This window comes from Anas platyrhynchos, chromosome 7 (genome assembly GCF_047663525.1).
Source record: "Anas platyrhynchos isolate ZD024472 breed Pekin duck chromosome 7, IASCAAS_PekinDuck_T2T, whole genome shotgun sequence".
In the NCBI taxonomy this organism is placed as follows: Eukaryota; Metazoa; Chordata; class Aves; order Anseriformes; family Anatidae; genus Anas; species Anas platyrhynchos.
Genome location: NC_092593.1, coordinates 17,710,319 through 17,730,715, shown reverse-complemented (window position 1 = coordinate 17,730,715; position 20,397 = coordinate 17,710,319). Strand labels below are relative to the sequence as shown.

Below are 20,397 nucleotides of genomic sequence, written 5' to 3'. Positions count from 1 at the left end.
AGGTCATCAAACACAGGGAAATACTGTGAATGTACTGTCATTCCCTTGTAAGAATTACAAACATATTCTATATGACTCAAGCCATCCTGTCATAAACTCTTCTAAAATGTCCACAGACTAAGACCAGTATTTGGCTATAAATTGGCTATATTTATTCTATATTTGTCTTTAAAGCTCAGAAATTAGAGTGACGTTATCAGCTCAGTTGACAGTCCTCTTATTTCAGACCTTTAAGAACAGCTTATAGCAGAGGTCTTGACTACAAATGATCGTCAAAACTCAATGGTATTCTGTATAATAGCTGAATTTACTTACTATTACTCATTTACTTAATTCTTTACCTAATCCATGATATGGCATTCAGTGAGAACCCCAGTATTATGATCTACTAACACCAATAAGATCTTTTTGGATACAATATTTTATATTTTGTATAGTAAACTATCACAGGTAATGGCTATTGAACAGCTGTATCTCAGACAGATAAAAGAATTACTCTGTAGTGTAGTATGTAAAAAGAATGATGAAGTTAATAGTTGATTCAAATGAAAAAAAAGTTAGATTGCAAAATCATTATTGTTTATTACCATTGATATTAAATATCTATCCAAGTTGCATGCATTTATTCTGCAAATGTTGGTGGAAAATAAGGCCATGCATATTCCTACAACAAAGCTGTTCATTGTATAATTTAGTTTTCAGCTGAGTCTGAACTTACTGCAGGTGAAAATAAGATGATCCAGATCTGTCAGCACTGATATACATGTAGGTGGTTCCATTATTATAATTTGTGAAATGCTCACAAGCTGTCTTTGTGAGGGTGCTTATATAGAGTAAAGTATTAAAAAGAAGCAAGATGTTCTACCTTATGATGGCATTGCAGTTGTGCAGTTTGTGTAAAGTAATCAAATGTTTCTAAAATACATATGGAAACTTTTTTTGAGCAGGAAAATTGAGTGTTATTATTATGTGATTTTGTGTGTAAGGTAATATAGCATACTTTAAGAAGGAATTTCCTGCTTTTTATGTGACAGATATTCCTCCACTAAATGGGAACGGTAAGTATTTATCAAGTGGATGCTCTTTTCATGAGCTGTGAGTTACTATAAGAATAACACTGTTGTTCTTACGTGGAAAGTTAGTGTTGCAGAACTGTCCCTCTTTCTTGACTACAGAGTTGTGCTAGTATCAATAAGTCTTCTGGACTTTTTTTCGCTGTTTCAAGAAGACCGCTCTCCTTCTTCCAATCTTTTATTAAATTATACTTGTAGCTCTTGTTTAAATTAAATTTTCAGTGATAAGAATGAACAGGAGGTTTAGTCTTTGTTAGAAATGTTCTGCAACTCTGATTAAAATAAATGGTCAAACAAAATAAAACACATACTTTAAATATATACCTTTGATAAGCTTATTTAAAAAAAAAAAAAAAAAACAAAAAACTTTTAATTATAATATGACAAATAACCAGATACAATCCATTACTTTAGAAGCTGGATTTCAGTTTCCCCCTCACCCCTTCCCTTCACTCCCTCTCTGTTACAGTAGTTAAAGAAAGTTTATATGAAGAGGTCATTCATTTTATTAAGGTTGGTTAATATATCCAGAAATTTAAGGACAAGGTATTGGACTCATGGACTTTTCATTGAGTCATTCTGTCTCATTTACTTTCAGTGAAGCAAAAAGAAATAAAATCTTTCTGAAATTACAGGGATTTAACCTTGCACCCTTTTAACTGCATGGATATGCCATTTTGGAGCTCTGCTTGGGGTATTTGGTCCACATGTGAATCCATGCTTGGGTATCCATGCTTTTGAATACAGAAACTAGAGTCACATGATTACAGATGCCTTTGGGTGAATAAGGCTTTCCTAATCTGTAATAAGTTGCTTGATGAGCACCTAAACGAGCAAGAAATTCTTCATTATGTGGGATTAAAGGCAAAGTATAGATGACCTATCCTTGAAAACAAAATTCCTGCACTGAAGTGTAGTTGACAATGTAAAAAAAAAAAAAAGTATTGATAAACAGCTTCTATTTCTGTCACTATTTTTTATCTACCTGAAATGTGAATATTGGATCCATCAAAGTTTCAAATAAATAGTAGCTCTGCTTTCCTCTTTTTTAGTTCTGGCCAGTGTGCCATTTTTGAAATATTCAAACAAAGAAACCACAAACCGCTAGTCACACCACAATACCAGCTTGTGTTTACATTTTCAGCTCTCCAGATCATGATCCTATTGAGCGCACATAGAGCGAGTGCGTGTACACGCGCCCATCCACCATCAGGAGAAACGAAACTGTAAACACAAGCTGGTATTTTGGTGGGGGCACACTAATATGGCGGTTGGTGGGGTCGGAAGGTGGAGGGTGAATTATGGATCCAGAATTTCCTTGTATTTTTCTCTTTAAGTCAGGCTGCTTGCACAGTAACTGCTTTTCAAACTGAAATGTTCAGTTGTTTTAGAACAGTAGGGCCTAGTTTTGTTAATTTTAAACTGTATATTCAGACTTGAATGGAGATGGATGAAAGCACTGATACTTGACTTACTTAAACTCAACAATGAAATACAAACTATACTATGGGACATTTTGCTTTCATGAGTGTGTGGTAGGCAGGAATGATCTCACAGTCTTTACCAGATTGGATTCTTTGGTTAACCGACTAGCAAATCATCTTGTTTAGTATTAAACTAAACACTAAAGAAATCATAAAAAAAAAAAAAAAATATGGTGAGATAAAAATGGCTCTCTTTAAACTTGGTGAATCTGAGATTTATATTTGCATGTTAACTGTTCAGGTATGAATCACCTGATGGGCAGACTGAAGAGAGGAGATGTATTTAATTAGGTATCTCAAAGATCTTCTCAATGTCATCTGTTGCTTAATTTAAATATGTCTGCAAGTCTCTAGTCTTTTTTTTTTTTTTTTCCTTAATCAATGAAATTGTATTCTTGAGCTAAAGTTAGAGTGCCTGAACAAAGCTTTTGTCAGGAGAAGACTTGGTTTTGCTGCTTACAGATAAGATGTTGCCATGAATCTTTATGGGAATCTCATCAGGAAGATCCTTTTCCTACTGTCTGATGTTGATAAGGTCTTCTTCTGGCCATTTGTAACCATTTTATCCTGCCTTCTCCAAGAAGGAGGAAAAAGAGCAATATTGTGGAAAGAATATTGCTGCTTTGAGAGGACACAACGTTTTAATGCATAATAAAGCCATGGCTTTAAGAAACAAAACAGAGATATGTGACAAAAGGAAGGCTGTTGTCTTCAGAAGGAAAATATAGTTTCCCTCCAAAATCTAACTAGTCTGGTAGCTTCTCCTATGGTGAGAGCAGCATGGCCTAATTTTCAGTCCTGTTATCATATTGCCATGTTCTGTTAACCATGGCATTTCTGAGCTCACTCGTCTAAAAGCTATATGCTGTTCTTAATTCCTTAGTATATATTTTAAAGGACTACAAAAGAAATCAGATTACACATAGTAAAACAGCTACTTTAAAAACTAATTTAAAAATTTCAAAAATAGTAAAGTATAACTACTCTTTTCCTCAAAAACAGTAAACACGTATTATTATTGACAAGTTTGATTACGTAGCACATAATGCCTGCATTTATGTTTTTTATTTTTTATTTTTAACTTTTGTATGTTAAAGGTAGCATGGAACTCAAAAAATCACAGGTGTTGTTGTAAACTCTCTACATATAACATCTTAATTCCTAGTATATGTCTGATTAAATGGAGTGAAGAAGGCTATTTACCTGCTCTTAAAGGACTTGTGAAATTCAGCAGGTGTATATTTTGAATATTTGGGATTACTAACAAGAAGAGATTAAATATAACAAAAGCTTATCCTTATAGTTATAGTGATCCTTTTGGACCACTAATATTCTGTTCATTCAGCAACTAGATCTGAAAAGTACCACAAGGCTTTAAAAAATTAAGAATAGCCTGGTTAGCGTAATTAAGTATAAAACAAAGATATTATCATCTACATCTTTAGATAGTCAGTAGATTTTACCAGAGAGATTACAGAGAGTGCCCCAAAGGGATACGTTTTTCTTCTTATTACTGTCATATTTGTGCTGCTAAATTACTGAGTTTTTTACAGGTAAGCTTTAAGTTATTTCTAGGAAAGTCATGTTTGACTTGGTTTAGCAGAAGTTGAGATTCTCAGTATAAACTACTGAAAGCTTAGTGAAACAAAACTATTACAGAACGAATTGGTTTGGGGTCATGGGAGGTCCCATTTCATGCTCTTATCTAAATAAATGGCTGATAATATTTTGTTTTAGCGAGTCACTCCTCATTTTAGGGGTGATTTTAGCATTCTATCTATCAAGACTTGCTACTTATTTCTCTGGACCTTTCTTCTCATTCTGATCTCTCTATTCACGGTCAAGGATCCCACTGAACAGCAGGAAGGAGCTAACCTTTTGAAGAATTACCTAGTCTAAAGACATAAAGTTTCTGCTCTGGTAGGGCAGAGCAATAACGATCCACCTAGCAAACCATCAGTACTACAAGGAGATGGAGTTGTAAGAGAGACCTGTTCAGGGCTTTTCCCAGACCTTAAGGAAAGAGTAGTTAGTAAGAAATGATGACCACAAATCTTAATGTTTTTGTTGTATGTGTGTTCTCTACTAGTAGCTTTAAAGTGCCATTTTTCTATGAGATCGTGTCCATCCAAGCCATAATCTTCTCATTTGTGGCTTCAGAATTTTTTTTCTTACATGTTTCTCGTGGAGTTATAGTATCATACAAATGAATGTTACACAAACCAGTGAAAATTAGTTTAGCTACAGTAGTAGCTCCAGCAGCATAGATATTAGTCATATAAAGCTGCAACCCTGTTTTTAATACAAATTCCTACTTACATACAGAGCAGAACAACAAAAAAATTGGGAATATTGTACATCTAAATGCTAGAGCTGATGGAACTGGCAGAGGTTAGTCACTCTTTAATTCCAGTTAAAAATGCCTTGACAATACAAGCCAAAAAAACAACAACAACAAAAACTAATATGAACAAAATTCCTAGTCTGCTGTGCAAGTGAATGATTGGTGTGAGGAAGAACAATGTAGCCAAATTGGCAAATACAAGCCAAAGTGTATCCCACCTTTATACACTTTTGCCTTCTGCCTACTTTTGCCTGATATAATAATTTTGTTTTGTTTATTAATAGAAATAATTATTAGTGTAACACTTAATAATTGAGAAACTGTGTGGATTGTCTCATATTTACTGTGTATTTATTGCATATGTTTTTATGCAGTATATACAAAAATATGTTCTGAAGTCACATGTCCTTACATAATTTCAGATTCTACATTCAAATTTAGAAGTAGTAGTTCAAATATTCACAGACTGTACAGCAAATAGTTTCATCATCTATAGACTCCTGTTTTTAACATGTAGTAGAAACCCAACAGAAGATTGTATTCAGAATTATTTAAATGGAAAATTTCTTCCATGAGATATTATTTTAAAAGCCATTTCAAATATTTCAAAGTAGCGTGATGCATATTTGCATATAGCAAACAGCAGAGCACTTTCAAAAATACATTGCATTGAATTTGCAATTAAATATTAAAAATAAAAATAAAAATAAAAATAAAAATCAAGGACCAGATTAAATCTTACGTTGGTAGAAGTCAGTTCAGCATTAAGTATGGTTAACTGGTAGACTCACATTGTATGCCAAGTGGCTGAAAACACGTTAGGTGTAATAAGTTACTATTATTATTACTGTAATTGATTTTGTATCTTTTTTCTTGGGGGAGGAGTATGGAATCACTTGCCTTATGTTTGTTTTGAGGAAGTTCCTTCAGAATTAGATCTTATTTACAGTAAATCTAAGGCTGTGGTTCCACTGAAGCCGAAGCCAATCTAAATGTTGATTGCTGCAAACCCTACTTTTGGCCATATGTTACCACGGCTTTCCCTTGAGCTTTCTTTGCTGTGCTCTTCTCCAGCATTTGTACTGGCACCTTCATTCATCTGACTTTAAAGTAAATATCTTGCAACTCAGTGGCCTGCTACTAACCCAGAAAAGTACATTTTGTAAGACTGGTTTTCTCTCCTGTGGGGTCAGCTCAATACCTGTGATGGGGAGGTATGCAACCAGATTGGGGAACAAAAAAGAAGCAGGATAATCTCTTTGAATATGGGCCTGTTTTTAGACCAGCCTAGCCTAGCTATATTGTCAGGCTGCAGCTATGCCATGAAACAGCTCACCTCTGTGGGAAGGTGCGGGGTGGCATCATCCAAACACTACTGATGATGCAAGGGAGTAGGCAGAAACATTTGGCTGTGAGCACACTAGCAGCTCTGATGTGGAGCAGTTCACAGTGTCATGGAACTGCAGCTGTAACTAATGAAATTAGAGACATGGCTATATGTTGCTCAGGAATTGTTAGAAAATGTTAGTTTTTTAATTTAAAACCATTTCACATTTATATTTAAGCAGAAATAGTGTAGGAAGGGGTTAAATGACTACTTGTGTTGTTTTAGGGTGGCATACTGGAACGATTTGAAATTAGTCTTCTAACATCATTCAGTTATTCAATTATTGTACAATAATTGTTGTATAACTATTATGGTTAATATTTTTAAAATAGTAAGAATGGGAATTTGAACCTGATTTCTTTGCCATCCATGGAAATTCTGTTTCTTAGTGCAGGATTTGACATTCTGTCAAGTTCCCTAAAATTCACGAGTGACAGCATCTTAGTGCTAAATTGGTCACTCAGCTATGTGTTATAGCAGTAGACCCTAGCAGATTTTAAACATTTAGATCTCTCTGTTATCAAGGCTTTCTTCTCATGTAAGAATGTCCTATTACTGCACCCATTATTCCAAGACTACCAGTACTTCTAGATTTATGTACAAAGCTCCTTTTAAAATATAATAAAGCATTATTTCCAAAGCATTTACAAAAAGAGACTCCGTGTCTTAAATTATGTCATACTAATGTGCAGTATTGCATCATCTTAATTATCTTGAAGCATTCTTTCTAAATAGTATTAATGAGGTTAATATCCATAAGAAGACAGATTTAGAATCTCATTGCTAAAACTGGTCAAATAATTCATAATGAATTATTCACCTTGTTTTTTTCATGAACTCTTAGTGAACAGATTGCAATTTTCTCAGAAGAATTAATTATTCAAAGTTATTCACCAAAAAACTTAATAATTCTTGGGCTCAGTTTCTTGGTGAGCAATATATTGTGAACATCTGACTGGCCCCAGCACTGCAGAACATACAAGAGTGTTTTTTTTTTTTGTGTGTATGTTTTTTTATTATTATTATTGTTGTTGTTGTTGTTTGTTTGTTTGTTTGTTTTTTTCTTTTTCCTATTTTGACCTTTTCCTATAAGTTCAGGTCTCCGAGATGAAATGTTTCTAAGACTTCTTTTTTTCTTATAACATCTGGGAAACTGTCCCTTTAAATCTGACAGAGACACACAGTAACAGGCCTGAAACGTATAGCATACTGTCTCTGCCTTTTTGTTACTAGGTATGGTGTGCTGTACTGTGCTTTTACTTAGTTTTCTATTTCTTACTGTTCAATAGATGACTCATTGTCAATGGATGATGTGCTTTTGTATGTTGAGTTATACATTCAAAATTTTCCTAGAACTATTACTGAAAATGTTCTGTGTAGGCGAATAATATTTTAGATTACTTATCTAAATCAAGTGATTTCATTTTAATGTGTATTAGTTATCTGTGTAATATTCAGAACAAGATTTTTTTTTTCCCACTGTAGTAATGTATATCTATAGGCACATTGCTTTCTCCAGCTCTCAGATATGGAAGATACCCATGTTCACTGCAATCTCTTCACTTTCTGCTAAAACTTCTCCAGTGGGACAGCTACATTTGCTGGAAGCCATAGAGTAGCTAGAGTTACTATGGTTTTGCAAAGTTTTTCGGTTCCAGTTTATACTACTTTCCTGTACAACTCTTGTTCTTTCTCGAGAAAGATCCAGTCCTGGAGTTGATTCCTTCTTGCTGAGGGGCAGCTCTGTCTTCCAAGGAGGCAGCATTCTGGGCAATCTCATGGTTCTTTATTATTATTTCCAGAATTCTCTCTTTTTTTTTTTGTATATTTTTGTATTTTTTTATTTTTTAATTTTATAGCACTTTGATCTGCAATTTTCAAATCTTGTCTTTCAAATACAACAATGTAGTATCACCGTGTAGCATTGGAAGACTCCATAGTATTAAAATGCTTAAATTTTGTAATGAAAATGAAAGCAAGGAAGCAAAATCTTTTACTTCTGTTTCCATGAATCAAATGGAAATATCCTACTCAGGTAGCCTCTTGGCACTGTAACTCTTCTGTTACCATCGTGCTTAACTGACCTGTTTTCCACTTCGACCTTTGCTGTTCACAGTTTCTCTTTAGTAACAACTCAGGAGAACACACTTGTAAAAGTGTACCCAATTATCTTCTGCCCCCGTACCTTGCTGTAAAAGTTGAAGGATTGCTTTCTAAAACACAAAAATTGAGATTGGGTTGGTGGTCAAAGTTCTGAAATTCACCACAAGTGATTTGTCATTCTTATCTGTTGTCTTAGGACCACAGAAATATGTTGAGTAATGAAATAGTATGATACTCTAAGTGTAAAGCTGTTCAATGAGTGGTAAAATCAATTTATTATATTTTCTGTATCTCACTATGTCCTTTACTTGTTCTCACTCCCATCCCCTCTGTATCCCAAGTAAATCTTACATCAGCTCTACATTTTTTAAAACTTCCAGGACATCCTTTGTCCCTTTAATGAGACACCTCCAGAATATTTGCCTGTCTTTGCCTGAAGGCTATGGCTCGGAGTTCTGGCCTGCCAGCTAGATTAGAGATGTCACATGGTCAGACTGCCTCAGGAGCACATGGGGGTTTCTTTGGTCTACCAGATGCTGCCAAATAGAACAAATATTGGTTGCATTCTTTTTGCTTTTTCCTTAGAATTTACAAGCTTGTTCTTACACACATAAATTGGAAAATAATAATAAAAAAGGCAGCAATATCTGTTTCTCAAACTTGGTTGAAACTTGCCAATAGATTTAAAAATTATCAGGAGACAAGACATAACCTAAACCCCTTTTTTCCTTATTATCTTTGGGGACAAGGGTTTTTTAAAAAATCACCTTTTTTCCTAAATGAGGATAAACCATCCATTACAAATATCTAAGTAGTGTAGTACTCAGCAAATAAAGAGAATATTTATACTGTTTGCAGTTATATGTGTATCTATATCTGATGCATGTGTTCCTCAGTAACACTTAGGTGGACACCATGCCCAAAGCAGAGCGCGAGGTGAGGCCCTAAAACTCCAGGTGCTGCAGAGCTCTGAGCACCCTGAGTGTTGCAACGCGTACTTCTAACCAAGTGGTGATGAAGGCCCAAAGCCTTTTCTCCTGGATCATGAAAATAATCTTGGTGGTTTCGTTCTGAATTTTCCAGACACACCTGATTTACATTGAACTGTAAACATCAAGGTGGTTTTTGTAAGGTTGTTTGAGATTTTGCAGTCAATGTCATTTAAGCCCATTCTTTAAACTGAGCTGCTGAACAAGATTTGTGTCATCATTAGGACAGCAGAAGCAAAGGAGTTGTGTGAATATATTAAATTCTTTAATGGGAAACAAATCAGATCCTATGGTAGTTAATATAAACAGTGGGAAACTGGTGCGGGTCAATGATACACAACTTTTACACCATCCTTTTAACCAACTGTAAGAACCCATATATGCTTGTGAAACACTGGGGAAAATAAATTTAAAAAAAATGTTGAAGGAGTGTTTGCAGTCTGGAAGAAGGCACCACAAATAATAACCAGACGAGCGCGGCTTTAACTCCAGCTGACAATCAGACCGTGGGGGATCTGTTTAGATCCCGCTGGCTCCAAGTCGCCTGCGGTGCAAAGGTGCGGCGCTGGAAGCGAGCCCCGAGGAGCTGCGAGCTGCGGCCGAACGCCCTGCCCTGCCTTTGTCCGGCTGAGCCGCGGGGCGCCGGCTGCGGGGCCGGTTTTGAGGCCGGGGCCAGGCTCTGGGGCGCTGGGCTGGGTGCCGCCGCCTGGGGTAACGCGAGTCGGGCTCCCGGGCTGCGAGCCGAGGCGCCGAGCCCGCGCTGCACGGAGCCGCGACACGAGCGGGGCGCGGGGGCCGGGGCGACACGGCCCAGGGCGCCGGCAGCGAGAGGGAGCGAGGCCGGGGAGAACAAGGGAGCGAGCGGGAGCGGGGAAGGCGGCCCCGGCCAGAGAGGCGCCCTCGGCGAGCGGCAGCGCGGACAGCGGCCGGCCTGAGGGCCGCCGCTGAGGGAAGGAGCCGCCCGGAGAGAGAGACGCCCGCTGCTCGTCCTAACCCCAGCCGAGCGGGGATTTTCCTCCTGAAAAGAGGAGTGTCGATTGTTCGCAGATTATCGAAAACATTAGCTAATCACCCCACGCCTGTCCTAGAGGAGGCAGACAGACAGACACTGGAGAAAGCGCAGGGGACGGGCTGGTGTGAAACGCAGTAGCCCTGGAAAGCCTTTCCAGCTCCAGCCTGCTAGTAAAGAAAAGGATCATGTGAGGCTCCTTTGAAAGCAAATGTTCTGACTAAAGCAAGCAACTGCATTAATTGGGAGGCTTGTATTCATACATGCTGGGCTAAATAAAGCAAGCTGGTTTGCTGCAGCAGGCTGGGGAAAATTTATAAAACTAATCCTTTCAATTACTTTGTCGTTGATTAGGGTATCCACAACAAATGCACGGTCCGAAGAGTTTTTGCACGGAACATTTTTTTTTTTTCAGGAACAGGACAAGCATCCTAAGCAAAAGAAAATAAACAAAACGGGGGGGGGGGGGGGGGAAGGAATGGCCACGATTGCCAAGCCTGGAAAGCCGAAGCTACAAGGTATCCCCTTTTTATGGCATTAAGTTAACTTTCCTCCTGGAGAGAAACTCGGCAGGACAACAAAGCTTTGATCTTTGTGTGAAGGAAGAAAGTAATGGAGTGATAGGCTCTCCAGAGGGTAATTATTCCTTGGCCGCTCAGACAAGAAGTTCCCTGTCACTGTTAAGGTTAATATTAAGGTAGCTCCGCTATACTTTCCCATATTAAAAAAAAAAAAAAAAAAAATCCTCCCCAGAATGTTATACTATTAATTGCCAATTTGCATATGTGTGCAGCTGCTGTTTTGGCTCCGATCTTCCATCCGATAAGCTTGCTGGAGGTATCACAGAGCACTTGGCAGCTTTCCTATTTGAAAAGAAAGCCTTCCTAACTACAGAACAGCTGATAGTCTATCAGTGATAGACCCTGATGGCGTGAATTACAATTACACTACTTTTCACACTAAATCTGGGTGATAGCTACTTGGAAAGAAGTTTCATCATTTTTTACCACAAACTGGAAAAAGAATTACATGGTCATGCTGTGCTTTTAAAGGCAGTTTGGTTCACTTTTGTCTATTTAACACCTAATTCCGAGGAGTCCATAGGCATCTGGAGATCTGAACGTCGCGTAATGAATTCACTGTTTAGATGGGAGATTTTTTAAATCTACCTCAAATTACATTTATTAACAAGGCGAGCAGGAAGTGTTAGAGTTGTTAGACGCTTCATTTATTAAATAATTTGTGGGTATTTTCAGTTGTCATATCCAGAGTCATGGGGGTTTACTTATTTTTTAATTAGCAATTCCAAAACAATGCTACTGCAATTTAACAATTCATCACGTAATCTGGGGCTGTTCAGTTCAGCCACTAATGCTAGATAATTCAGATTGTTATTTTGATCTGTTTATAACTCATTTTGTTGTGATAAGAGAACTGCTGCCTTGAAATTAAGTGGCACGATTTTCTATGGACCTTGTTGCGACCTGGAAGCTCACTATATAGTCTTTGTCTACCTATTTCTTAACATTAAACCTGGTATTCCAAAGCAATAGTAATTTTTTTAAAAATCACTTTTTTATTCTCTCACTTGACGATCGGTCTATATTTCGCCTTAGTATGTTTTCATATACCAGTGCGGAGGAGGAGGTGGGGGAAATGCAAGTGTCGAAGTAAATTTAATTGTAAGAGTAAGTCACCCACGTTGCTGCCGAGGTCACGACGTCTAAACTTTTTCCTTTATATGTCAGCAAGTTAATTTAGCGAGGTGTTGCCCTGGTAGTTAAATGTGGCTGTTTAAATGTATTAAAAGGTATGGTGGAAAGCCTGACTCCTGACGTAGCTAACCTAACAGAAAATAGACTTTGTTTTCCTTTTTTAGTTGCTTGCTTTATTAGATTTCTCACTCTCGCAGATTATCCAAAAACTACCCATTGATTGATCGCCCGTAGAGCTGCATTTGGTGTAAAGAAAAACTTCACAGCTTTATTGGCTCCCAGGAGACAAAACAAACATAACAAGATATTCGTATTAATACAAACAATGCAACAAATGAGAAAAATCATCACATTTAAATAAGACGGTAAAGTCAGTCCAGTGTACATCCCATCCTCTGATATACCATACATGGCAGATCAGCTAATCACCAGCGCTCTCAGGCATGAGTCCCTATGGGAGATGCGGTATTGCTCACAGCATCTCAGCAGAGTGAACGCAGGCAACCGAAGAAAATGCCACCGAATAAACTTTAAGAACCCAGTTTAGCGGTATTTCACTGCAGATTTGCGACTCTAAACAAGGAGGTTGCGATTAGTCTGTTTCTTCTAAAACGTTTCGAATTGTAATTCGTGGAGTCTTGGACCTGTAAGGTGTTACTTTTTTTTTTTTTTTTTTTTTTTTTTTTTTTTTTTGAGGGGCACCACATAACTAATCATAACAAGGCATTTATTTTGGGAAGAGAAAGCGAGAAGATTCGAACTTTCTGCCATTTATTCTGAAGACAAAGAAAGGGACGTGCTCCTTTAGCCTTATTAAAAGAGTCCAAGGAACAGGTTTTTATTTTTAAAGAAATAAACTTCCCTCCTGAACACAGAGATGCCTCCATATACGTGCCGCGAACCTTCTCTTTGAAAGAAAGCTAAAACCCTCTTAGCTTCATCTCAAAAATAATAATTAAAAAAATTAATCTTACTTTATATATGCTTGGAAGGAAAAGGGAAAGGAACCGTTTTTGAGGGCAGTAAGTCAAGTCGGTGTTCTTTCCTACAAACTCTTTATCAAAAGACACAAACGGTCTGTTATATAGTAACATTTTCCTCGCCGGCATTTTCTTATAATAGCCATTTTCTTCACCCTATAATGGAAAAGTCACTTAGGCCCAGTGGGAAATATAGACCTTCAGAAATGCTGTGGGAGTCTTATCATCCTCGTAGTCTTGTTACCCTCACGCAAAGAGCCGGGTAATTGCTGTTCTGCCATTCTAGTCATCTCTTCTCTTTGATAAACTGACTAAAACCAGAGTGAAGCTGGATTTGTTGGCCACACAATTCCCTTGAAACCCATAAGAGGTCTGGCACTTCTGAGATTCTCATCACGTTCCAGGTCTTGCATCCATTTTCTACCGTATGGTGGGGTCGAAAAAAGCGGAAGGGACTGCCTTTTATTTTTGTGTCTGCGGTGTGTTTGGGCCGGCTGGGCATTGCTTGGCATTCCTGGTATTCTATATGGAATAAAAAGCCAGGCAAACTTATAAATGCTTACCGCAGTTCCGCCCATTGACGTTACCATGGTCTTGTGAACTTGAATGCATGACCACATTCTCTCTGCTAATAACATTCATGTTGGTCTTCTTTCACACTTGGCCGTCTATAGGGGTACACACTCGCCACGCCAGAGCATTGCCCAGAATGTGGGGGCACAAGGCATCCAGCAGCGGGGTCATCATTGCCTCTTTACCTTCTAGGTCAGTAAGTTTCACCGAGGAGCTGCATTCGGTCAAACAACACAACAAGCATGTAAACTTAATTTACTTTAGAATCATTTGCAAAGCATTCAGCATTTTGTCCTCTTCTTAGAAGAGGCATTCACAGATCACTACACATGTATCTTCAAATAGTTGCAGTTGCAATCATGACCTATAATGCCGAGCTATCATAACACGAAGTAAATTTAAAAATGACGACTCTTAAAACTTTGTTAAAGCGTATGAAGCTATTTCATGACTAACTGGTATATTATCTTGTACTGCTTTCCAGCTACATATTTCGCTCAGATTTATGTTGCCTGGAATATGCGTGTTCTTGCATATCGACATGAAATTGTATATATATATGCATTTAAAAGTTCGGAGAAATGCAGGGAGCAGTGTGCTGAAGGAAATTTGAGAAATGATACGAAAGAATGAAAGGAAGTTTGAGTGGTAGAAGAAAACCTGCTATTCCCATTCTGCGGGCAGAAGAAGGGCTAGACCTGGGAGGCTGACGCTGGAAGAGTTTTATCATTCCTGGAATACTTAGGGGCACTAAACTCCCTGAATAAGAAAATCAGATGAATCCGTTTTAATTAGGGATCTTACTGTTGCTACTGTCTTGTATCACTTGAGGCAACTGGGAATCTAAAAGTAACAAGCTTATTTGATCCGTATCAACTGCAGTTAAATGGACACATGGATGAGAACTCTATTAAAAAATCAGTGTATGCGATTTTGGCTGCTGAGCCTCCGTGGGCTTTCACATCTCGGATGGCATGGAGCCCGAGGTTTCTCTCCAGTGCTCCTATTGAGCTTGGACGTGGCTTTTTTACGCCCCCACCCTTATGTCCAGAGTTATGTACATGTTTCCACATATTAAAAATGCAGTCTCCACCGCTCGGATTGACAACACTAGCGGAGCCTCTGCAGACGTTGCCGTCCCCAGGTCTGTATGCGCCGCACCGTCTGGCCGCAGCCAGCTCCTCCGAGCTGGTGCCGTGCTGGGAGGTCACCCGCGTCCGGCTGCAAGGATATTTTTCTCCCGCTCACTTCACCTTCTGGACCTCCTCCTCCAACTGCTGCAATCCCTTTAACCCAGCAAACCCCTCCAACGCTCGGCTGTTGATGAATTGGTGGGTCGGGTGCCCTTTCACCTGGTTGTCACCTCTGGAAAAAGTGCTAATGGACATTTGGAGATAGGATTCTCGCCCGACCGCAGACTCACTTTGTGCTGTGCAGGCACGGTCTTGTCGCACAAAGGCTCGGCTCCGCACACCGCCTGCACGCACACCCTTTCTCACGCACGCTGACCCTAGCAGTACTTTGTGAGGTTTGTCGGGGCACCTGTAGCAAGCAGATGTGGTGCCACACACAGCTCGCCATCTCAGCGGCTCCTTCACTCCGGTGCCCCGCGTAGGAGCCTTGGGACGGCGAGAAGGGCAGTTAATCACTACAAAACCAAACAAGACATTATTTGTCACTCCTTTGCTCACGGTCAATTATAAAGAAGAAGCTTCCCATGGCAGCGTGTCGGCAATGGCAGGAGGGGTGGCGGTGCCGCTGCCCGGGCTGCCTTGCTTCACCCATCATTACCTAGCAAATGAGCCGGCTAGCTGGTGGGCAGGTACAGAAGCCCTGGCAGGAAAGCAGGAGAAGAGATTATTTTTGCATATCTTCTGTGAATCTCCTGGGAATTCAGTGGCGTTCCTGATCTCCAATGCTTGTAATTAAGAGGATGGCATCTTTGGGCTGGAGAATTCCGGAGAAAATCATTTTCACGGCACCTAGAGGGCTTGATGTCGCACTTGATGACAGATGGGAAACCTTTATGAAGGCTCCGTAACCTTTTGCCCTGAGAGACTATACTTTTTGACACTGCCGGATTGAGGGGATATAGATGTTTTTACTCGGGTGATAGTGTGGTGATTTTTTAAAACAATGAGTCATTTAATAAAGTATTTTAATGAACTGTGCAAACGGCGAAAACCTGACAAAGCTTGTGTCACTGCTGAGAGCGAAAACATAACTATTAACCATAGAGTGTTTTGCCTATGGAGACTTTTATACTACACAGAAATAAGACATAGAAAAAACTAGCACACAGGATTTCACGTTTCATCTTTTCAGATCATGACCTCAGGAATGCCATGCCACTCCACTTCTATTAATCCTTTTCTTGACTGAAGGCTCTCTGAATACGAGTAAAGTTGTATTTTAAAAGCGATAGAAAGAAAGAGAGAAAGAGAAAACAAGACTCATTCACATTCCGAGTCTGCTTTCTGTCTCACACGTATTACATTTCACAAAACAGATAGAAACAATAGAGCTTATTAAGAAAAACTTGTTTTGAATGGCAAATTAAGCATAATGAAAATACACACGTTTTTACAAGTAGTTATTTTTTCACCAATTGAATATTTTAAACCTTTTGAAAGTATATACTTGTCTCTGCGAAATGTTTTTCTTTTAGCTCATTTTCACCATATCACCCTGCTATATATATCTATTTAAATTTTTTAATTCGGTCAGCGCAGAAGCCCTAATAAGCACAACACCTTGTCCGCGGCCAGGCGTTAACCAACAGGGGTGCTCTGCCCCAGCTACTCCTGAGCAGTATCAGTGCTGGCCCCCAGGCTGACGCACGGCTCAGTCACACTAAGGCTTCTTAGGCAAGAAAAAAAAACATCTTTATATTCGAGAAAATATCTCAGCCTTCGTCTTTGACGCAAATACCTTTTCTGTGCAGCACAGATCATCACAATAGAAATAACTATGTGTTACCACGATGTGAAATCACCTGAAATCAAGAAACAATGCAACAGTCTTGCCAGGAAAAGTAAACCTGACCTAATGAAAAGTCCCCCTTTCATCCTTATGTACAAAGTTAAAAAAAAATAGCAAAGATATTCAAGTTTTTATCTCCATCCTTCATAACGCTAAATTCAGAAGCATAGGGGAAAAATCATCTGCTTAAAAAAGGACACAGAGCTTAACTTAAATTTTGCTTTATAGTGTAAATGCATTAAATCACTATTCGTATTTGCACCAACTTGTGTATCAGGTGTTACAATCTCTTAAACGTGAAGCACCCTGGTGTTGACTATTAAGGTGGACTGGATTTTTCTACTTCGTAGGTACTACAGCGATCTGGGAATTTATTTTTACAGCCTGAGATGTCAGTATGCCACAGAAGCATGAAAATCTCACCATCTGTATGCTCATGGACAGTTCATCAAGAACATTCAACGACAGCCTCGGAATAACAAAATTTAAACGTTATTAGTACCTCCTAACCACACATACGCTCGCATCTAATTTAAATAGTATTTAACCTGAGTTATCGTGCTGCTTACCTCAGGCCCAAAACAGTTTCATCCCTTTCAGTTTTTGCTTACCCGCAGTAATCCTGTCACAAACCAGGCACATGCTATTGGAAATAACACTCGTGAAATTAAACGGGAGGTTACACAGAGACGGCCGTGATTTAATTTTGCCGAGTGCTGTTCCACAACCCGGGGAAGGTTCAGGAGGCAAGCAATGGCTTCACCTGGCGGCTTACCTAACGTGCCGGGCAGTGGCCTTCTGGGCGTGGGCCTTGCCAGTGCCAGGAGACAGGGATGTGTTATAGTTGGAACTCTTCTAGCAGACACTACATAGTTTAGATTAACTCCTTTCAGTAGTACAGCATCAATGTGTTATTCCCTTAACATAAAACATACAGATTATGTAAATCTGTAATAAATACTATTTTGAAGTGTATAGTAATCAGAAATCTTTCAGGGCAGGATGGAATGGAAACTGAGAACTATCGGAGAGTAAACATTCCAACGCTCATTCCGCCGCTTCTCCCTGGCAGAGCCGAGCGCTGGCTGCCGCCGGGCTGCCGCCGCCGCCGCGCTGGGCTTGGCCGCGCCGAACGGGGACCGGCCGGGGCGGCCCGGCCGAGGCCGGGGCTGCGCCAGGAGCCCCCTCGGCAGCCCCGCCGCACCGGGCGCGGACGGCGCCCCCCCTCCCCGGCCGCAGGGGGCACGCCGGGAGGTGCGGGGTCCGGGCTCGCCAGGCCAAGCGCTCCGGGAGGCAGCCGCGGGAGAGGCCGCGGAGTTTGCTTGCAGCGCGTTAGCGCTCAGGACCTCGGTCCCTGCGCGGAGCTGGGAGGGCAGCGGGGCCCCGCAGCCCATCAGCGCTGGCGCAGCTCGGCAGTGCCCGCACCTTGGCGGTCTGGCCCGGCTTGCAGCTCCTTACTGGGCAGCCCCGCTGGGAAGCGCCGCCGCCCGCCGGGGACAGGGAGCCGGCCTGAGCCGCCACAGCTCTTGTAAGCAGCGTTCCTCGCCTCTGCCCCTGGCGGGGACGCGGGCCGGGGGGCTCCGGGAATCCCGGGCACGGCGGACGAGGTGTGAAGCCTACCCCCGCTACCCCAGAGCCCGTCGGGTCCCCCCGGGCGCTGCCCGCCCCGCCGGCGGGGCTCCCCCCGCTTAGCGCGCTGCCGGCTGGGCGCTGCCCGCTGCCGAGGGGCCTGGCCGCGCAGGGCTCGCCATGCGGCCGGCGGGAAGGAGGGATCGCGGAGAGAAGGAGGGAGGGAGGGCTGAAGGGAGGGAGGGAGGGAAGGAAGGAAGGAGGCCGGGCTGATTAGCATGCAGCAGCGCTCGCAAGCCCGGCTCCATTGTTTTAACACCTCCCCTCTCCTCCGCGCCAATCTGTCACCGTTCAGCAGGCGAACGCTGCTGCCTCGAATGCTGCTCTTCTCAAATGAGACGGATAATTAGCTGCCCCGCACGAATGGCGCACTCTTCTCACCCCTGATTGCTATCACCTTCTTGCTCCTGGCAGTTTTGACACCTCGTAATCAGCCTGCTGCTTTTTCTCTTTTCTTTCCCTATTTCTGATTTTTTTTTCTCCCCCTTCCTTCAGTTTTTTTTTTTTTTTTTAAATGCAATCCCAGTTGCCATTTGGATTGAGACTCCTCTGTTGAGTTAACCTTGTATGATTGCGGGGGAAAGGGGAATGTACGGTAGGGAGGAAAAGAAATCGCCTCCTCTGAGCCTCATCTGCCGGGTGGGGGTAGGAGCATCTCGGCTTGTTCCTCCAGCGCTTTTGTTCGGGAGGGGAACAACCTCCCCTGAGCGTCCTCTGCATTAACGTTATCTCGGATGGGGAAGGATAGTTGAGGAGCGACTCCTCCGCTCAGTTAATGGAGAAAGGGCTGCATTTCTATGGAGTTCTCTGATAAGTTAAATATAGCAATGCGAGGAGGAGATTTTAAAAGTAAGTTGACACGGCCAGGAAGCTCTGTCTTCCTCCCGGGTAGGCAGGGAAGGAAGAGAACTTCTCCTGAGCCTCTGAGAGTGAATTCACTGCGTTTCATGGGAGGCGGAAGAGGGCTCTGATTGGAGTGCGGAGCAGCAGAGGGAACTTCTTCCCTCCTGATTCCAGAGAAATAAGATCTCAATTAATGCTCTGGTGATTTCCGCGAGATCTTAAAAAACAGAGGACTCGTGGAATCTGTCATAGGAGCGTTTCCCTCTCCTCTAACAAGCACTGACAGTCTAATTACTGGAGCTACGAGCAGCTGTCGAGTTAGCCGGGTAGACAGGGGAGCTACATGTGTTACCCCCGGGCGCCAGCTCGGAGCCCTCGCACAGGCTGCGGCAGGCGGAACGCCGCAGCGCCCTCGGAAAGCGCCCAGCCCCGAGCGGGGGGCGGCTGGCTGCACGGCCTGCCGAGCCTGGGGCCCGTCAGCACGGGCAACGAGGGGACCCCCAGGGGGCCTCCAAAGCACCTTCGGCCCCGGGTCCCCGTGGGGGCACTCCGCAACCCCGAGCGGGGACAGACACGGGGAGGCAGTCGGTAGGAACCTTGGCTCACGAGGCTGCTGCTCTTTCACTCCTCTCCGGTTTCACTTTCTTCCTCCAGATTTTTTTTTTTTCTCTTAATGAAATCCCACTTCCCATTTGGACTCAACCTCCTCTGCTGAGCTGGGCTCGTTGGAAGGGGGAGAGGAGGGGAGGAATACTGAACCTCCTCTGGAGAGTGTAATAAAGCAGATGTCCCTGCTGGCAGCAGCAGCCTCCAGGAAAGCTGTACGAGCGGGGCCCACTCAGGGACCGCGCTCACCTCCCACCTCAAGTCCCTCACAACTGCTTAGCGCCAGGGCTTTTTGTCGCTTTTCAGCCCCAGGCTGCCGCCCCTCGCAGCGGACTAATCGGGAGCCGCCGCGAACGCCCTGAGGCAGGACCACTCCTCATCACCCAGGCTGAGCCAGGGCCCTCGGCAGGCGCTCTCCTAGCGGCAGGGGAGCCGCTAGAGCTCCCCGAGGCCGGGGAGTGCCAGGTCCCCCCCCGCCGCACGCTGGGCTGTAGGGGGCCGCAGCTCCACCAGGTGCCCCGCTGCCCCCCGCCCGGGGACTGGGGCTCGGCGCAGGGCTCCCGGGGAAAACGCGTCCGGGCACGGGGAGACATTACTTTGCTTTCTGGATAGGTGATTCGCACTCTGGTCAGCTCTTAATAATGTGAGCTCCCGAGCTCGAGTTTCACGGCTGAGAGGAT

At 42.2% G+C, this 20,397-nt stretch overlaps 1 long non-coding RNA gene across 1 annotated transcript in view; it reads left to right on the top strand.

Moving 5' to 3' along the window:
* Positions 1-20,397, top strand: part of LOC140002926 (uncharacterized) — a 76,683-nt gene that overhangs the window by 10,059 nt on the left and 46,227 nt on the right. The window lies entirely within an intron of this gene.